The 5,924-nt window shown below is 39.6% G+C and overlaps 1 long non-coding RNA gene across 1 annotated transcript; it reads right to left on the bottom strand.

Moving 5' to 3' along the window:
- LOC116545332 lies at nucleotides 1–5,688 on the bottom strand. Its single transcript, XR_004266276.1, has 2 exons — nucleotides 5,506–5,688; nucleotides 1–166 (listed from the first exon to the last, which is right to left on the bottom strand). It is a non-coding gene; the product is annotated as an uncharacterized LOC116545332 (long non-coding RNA).
- Nucleotides 5,689–5,924: the final 236 nt, after the last annotated feature.

Here is a 5,924-nt window from a genome sequence, read left to right as displayed (position 1 = left end):
ATGATTTAGAAATTTTTATACAACATCAGAATAAGAACATTCCTAATATACTGGAAACTCATCAATTATTGAATATGGTGCCATTTGTCCATTTCCAAGAATCTCCTGGTTTCCTGCTTAGTCCAATCCAGTACGTATCAGTTCCTGTGAACCTCTTCAAAAATTCCTTTCACAAAGCAAAGGGAATCATCAATTACTTAACATGTTACAGTACATTGCTGAACATGCTTCCTACCCTCCAATTATTCCATCTTTTAGGATTCACATTCTGATTTGTCTTCTCGGAGGCTTCTATAATAACAAACAGCACAGACATTGATATTTCAGTTAGTTTTGTCAGAAAGATTTTCATTTTGCTTCTCTGCATCTTAAATATCTTCAAATAGTTGGGCTATAATCAAGTAATTGATGCTGAGCTACACTCTGATTATCTTTAAAGGTAACTTTCATGTCTCTAGTTGGAAATTAATGAAAAAACCATATTTGAGTTTATTTCCTTCAAGTTCAAATTCCTAAACCATTAATACGTTCTAGTCACAGATTGAATGACATGAGGTATATATTAATATGATGTTAAATTTGCCTAGATGACAATATAAGACCTTAGCAAGTTCTATGAGATCTGATACAGCATCTTCTTCAAGGATGATAGAGAACTAATGTTTATGTATATTTTTGTGTGCACAGGTACTCTTCCAAAAATCATAGAAGAAGGATTGCAGGGGTACGAGTTTAATGGAAAGTATAAGTACTATTAGAATAGAAAAACCCAAGGATAAATTACTTTGATTATATACTACAATATGAATGTCACTGATACTGTTTTTATGTAATTAGATGTGAAACTTACTTCTATATGAATATAATTTACTGAACGAAATATATTAAGTGATGGATTTAGTCATTCCTCTATTGGCTTTTTGCTGTTGAACCACAAACCTCTTCATCAGCTTTTTGTTCTTTAACTTTTATTTTAGGTTCTGGGGTATATGTGAAGGTTTGTTACATAGGTGAACTTGTGTCATGAAGATTTGTTTTACAGATTATTTCATCACCCAGGTATTGAGCCATTAACCAATAGTTATATCTGTCATGTCTGTCATCACATAATTCTGGGTTAATCACAACAATGTGCTAATTGAGATCAATAGGAGAGGACTAGAAAGTTTTTACATACATCATTTACATAAGTACTGAACAAACTTCTTTATTAAGCAATTAATTAAACGTGAGTCTTATCCAATCCAAATAGAAACTGTCAGTAGTAATTTTAGATCAAAAATAAAAGTAGACAGACTTATTAGTTAAGGAAAGACATTTAAAAACAATTAATTCATCCATAACAAAAGAATTATAAAGTCAATCATGTAAACACCACTGCAACCATTGTGGTTCTGCTTTTAGCACTGAGGAACTGCCACACTGCTTTCCACAGTAGTGGAACTTATTTTCACGAACTTATTTTCACTCCCACCAACAGTGTATAAATGTTCTTCTTTTTCTGCAACCTCGCCAGCATCTATAGTTTTTTGGCTTTTTATTAATATCCATTCTGACTGGTGTGAGATGATATCTCACTGTGGTTTTGATTTGCTTTTTTCTAATTATCAATTATGTTGAGCTTTTACTCATGTTTGTTGGCGGCATGTATGTCTTCTTTTAAAAAGTGCCTGTTTATGTCCTTTGCCCAATTTTAATAGGGTTGTTTTTCTCTTGCAAATTTGTTTAAGTTCCTTTGTTTTGGCAGATGCATAGCTTGCAAAAATTTTCTCTCATTCTGCAGTTTGTCTGTTTACGGTGTTAAAAGTTTCTTTTGCTGTGAAGAAGCTCTTACATTTAATTAGATTACACTTCTCAATTTTTGCAATTTTTTGGGTTTTTTTTTTTTTTTTACCATTGCTTTTGTTGTCGTCATGAAATTTCCCTGTTTCAATGTCCAGGATGGTATTGCTTAGGTTTTCTTCCAGGCTTTTCATGCAGTTGACTTTTGTATATTGTATAAGAAAGGAGTCCTGCTTCTAATCTTTTGCATATGGCTAGCTAGTTATCCAGCACAACTGATTAAATAGGGAGTTCTTTTCCTACTGCTTGTTTTTGTCAGCTTGTCAAAGATGAGATGGTCATAGGTGTGTGGCCTTATTTCTGGGCTATTCTGTTCCATTGGTCTATGTGCCTGTTTTTGCACCAGTACCATGTTGTTTTGGTTACTGAAGCCCTGCAGTATAGTTTGCAGTCAGATAACATGATGCTCCCAGCTTTATTCTTTTTGCTAGGATTGCCTTGGCTATTTGGGCTCTTTTATGATTCCATATGAATTCTAAAATAATTTTTTCTAGTTTTGTGAAGAATGTCATTAGTAGTTTGATAGGAATGGCACTGAATTTCTGTCCTTCAATATCATTCAACTGTTAACCAGTCAGTTCAGCCTGGATAGAACTCTTGCTGGAGAACTGGTGCAGTTGTTTGGAGAACATGACACTCTGGCTATTTGAGTTACTGGAGTTCTTGCATTAATTCTCTCATCTCTCTGTGTGGGTGTTACTTTAACTGCAGTGCATATTTAGTACTTACTGTCAACAGACCTCTTTTTTGTATGTTTTTGTAGGGGTGAGTGATGGCTGTAGGTTGTGTCTTGGCACTCCTAGGCTGCCCACTGCAGCTCTTGGGTGATCTCAGTGTTTATGTTTCCTCCCCAACTTTGAGGCAGCAATGGAAGGGACCTTAGTAGTGGTTAAGGCCAACAGCCTTTTGCTTTTCTCCTGGGAGCTTCATTCCAGAGAGAAGCAAGTAAGCAATCATTCAGTGCAATCAGCCTAGGATGGAGAGTCTGTCTGTGGGCCCAAGCTGGGGGCTCCATGTCTGGTCAAGGTGGGTGGGCAGAGCCTGTGAAGATGGACTGGCCTCCTCTCCTGCAACTTATTAGAGGTGTGGATAAGAGACTTAGGGTCTCTGCTCCTTCGTTAGTCTGAGGGCAGCAAAGGTGGTTCCAGGACAGAGGCAGTGGCAGAGAGGTTTTCATTGCCCCTGAAGGCTCTGTCCAGGACATTCCAGAGCTGCTACTGGCTTGACAGCTCTGGAGAGGGGTGGCTGGAGGCTGAAACCTGGAGGACCCTCCCAGTCAAGAGACAAGGAGTTGGGCACCCATGTAATAGCCTGGCCAATTTTTCATAGGGCTGCTGTGGCATGGTGGTGGCCATCTCCAGTCCCTATTTACCTCCGATTTTCTAATACCTGTAGGTACCAATGGTGAAGCCTGCAAAACAGCAAAGATGGTGGTCTGCCCCTCTCTCTGTGAGCTCTGTGTCAGGCAGATACACACCTATTACCAGCCCAAACACACCTGAAGGAGGTGGCTAGCGACCCTGATTGCATATCCCATCCAGTGAGGAGGAATGGGATTGGGTATCCACTTACAAGAGCAGTCTGGCCACTTTTTTGTAAAGCAGCTGTCCTGTCCTGGGGGGCCACTTCTGCCCCTGGACAACATGGACTCTCCAAAGCCTGAAGGTTGGATGGCTAAATCATCCAAAGAGCAAAGATGGAGGCCACATTTCCCTCCAGGAGCTGTCTGAGGGAGGTGCAATGCTGTTATTGATGGCTGGCTAGAATTCCAAGCCAGTAGGTCCTATCCTGTGGGGTGCCATGGAAGTGGGTCCTGCAGAATGTCACTGCTCAGCCCCCTGGATACAGCCCTTTTACTAGGGACATATAAGGTAGTATAATCTCCCTCTTTGCTGGAGTTGCAGCTACTTTTGCTGAGAAGCCTGGAAAGCCTGTCTAAGGCTCCCAGGTCTCTGCATGTGCCTGAGTGGCTGCTCTCCTGAGGCTCTAGGTAGCTCTGTCAGACTGAAGGCCCTAGTGGAGTTGGTTCACAAGGAGATCTCCTGACCTGAGGGTTGCAAACATCCAGGGGAGCAGCATGCGATCCTGGGGTTGGACATTCACTCACCACTTCCCTGTGCAAGGAGAGGTTCCCCTGGCTCTGTGTCATTCCCAGGTTGGCCATCTGCCTGCCTTGCTTTTCTCCATTGTCCATGGGTTGAGTTGTTTCCATGATAAGTTACATTGTGTGTAACCTGGATGTTTCAGTTGAAAGTGCTGTATTTACTTACCCCTTCAGTGCCTCTCCGTGAGAGCTGTGCACACCAACTACTTCCAGCCAGCAATCTTGCCCACTACCCAATCCCCAGCTTTCTTTAAAAACTAACTAGTCTATTTTCTTACTCTGTGTCCCTAGAGTCCATGTGTCACCTTCTTTACTTCCATTAATTCACTCACTTCTTCAAAGTGCACAAATTTCCTTCATATCCTTGTCTCTAAATTCCAAGAGCTGTATTTTATTTTTTTTTCAGTCTGTGCTTGGTAGGCTGCAAATTGAAACAGTTTAAAAAATAATCTACTTAATAATCTAAGAACATTTAGTGAAGATATTTAGATACAGAAACAGTGTGCATTGCAGTAAAGGACAAGGCATCACTAGTCATCTTGCCTGGATTCAAATCCCAGCTCAAAAACTTATGGCTGTAACATTGGCTGGGTTACACAGCATTTCTGTGACCTACTTTCCCCTCTCTAAAGTAAGGAGAGTTATATAACTCCTTGATGGGTGTTACTAGAAGATTACATAAGTTTTTATACTTTCAGTGCTTAGAACACTGTTTAGCACATATTGTCATAGACAGTTGACTTAAACAATGTGGCAGTTAGGGGCACTGACCCCCTGTGCAGTCAAAAGTCTTACATAACTTTTGACTCAAAAAGTCAACCATGCTGGGCATGGTAGCTCAAGCTAATTATAGCATTTTGGGAGACTGAGGCAGGAGGCTTGCTTAAGCCCAGTTTGAGACTAGTCTGGGCAATGTAGTGAGACCTCATCTCTACAAAAAATAAACAAAATTAGCCAGACAGTGTGGTGTGCACCTGTAGTCCCAGCTACTCAGGAGGCTGCGGTGGGAGGATTGCTTGAGCCTAGGATTTCAATGCTGCAGTGAACTGAGATTGCACCACTGCACTTCAGCCTAGGCAATAGAGTGAGACCCTTTCTTAAAAAGAAAACAAAAACAGAAAACATAGCTACTTGTAGCCTACTGTTGACTGGAAGTCTTACTGATAATATAAAAGTAAATCCATGCATATTTTGGATGTTATTTGAATTATATACTGTATTCTCACTAAAAACAAAGCTAGAGAAAAGATGGTATTAAGGAATCATAAAGAAGAGAAAATTTATTTACTATTCATTAAGTGGAAGTGAAGCATCCTAAGTGTCTGCATCCTCATTGTTTTCATACTGAGTAGACTAAAGAAAGGGGAGAAGAGGATGGGTTGCTCTTGGTGTCTCAAGGGTGGCAGAGGGAAGAAAATCCATGTATAAGTGGATCCACACTGTTCAAACCCATATTGTTCAAGGCTCAGTTGTATTATAGTATTAGCTATTACTGCTTTCATTATCTTTTTATAAAAATGTAATCTCTGAAATTACTGAAGACTTTTCTGTTTTCTTACCATATCTTTTTGTGTATCAATCTGAGCAAGTTCTGATTTCTGTGAACTGCAAAACATTTTACTGGCTGTCCAATTTCTGGTATCATCAGAAAAACAGAAACACTTATCTCTTACTCCAAGCCAGTCCTCTGTACATGCCACAGGTTTAGCAGGTATTGAACATATGACAAAAAAAAAAAAAAAAAAAAGAAATGATCAGATAAAGCGTAAGTTAAAAAGTGTTTCTACTCATTCTGCTGTATTCATTTTTTGCTTTCATGGTTTGAGGCCTGTAAATTAGCTTCAACCCTAGAATGAAGATGAATTAACTTCCCCCATCTGTAAGGAAGATCATTTAGTAATCAAGCAGAATATGCTTTTTTTTTTTTTTTTCCCCACTATTTTCCTGGTGTCCATTTTGAGAAATGGTGGTACTCATG

Source organism: Sapajus apella, unplaced genomic scaffold, assembly GCF_009761245.1.
Source record: "Sapajus apella isolate SASKATOON/1434 unplaced genomic scaffold, GSC_monkey_1.0 scaffold259, whole genome shotgun sequence".
In the NCBI taxonomy this organism is placed as follows: domain Eukaryota; kingdom Metazoa; phylum Chordata; class Mammalia; order Primates; family Cebidae; genus Sapajus; species Sapajus apella.
This window is presented reverse-complemented; position numbering and strand designations above follow the sequence as displayed.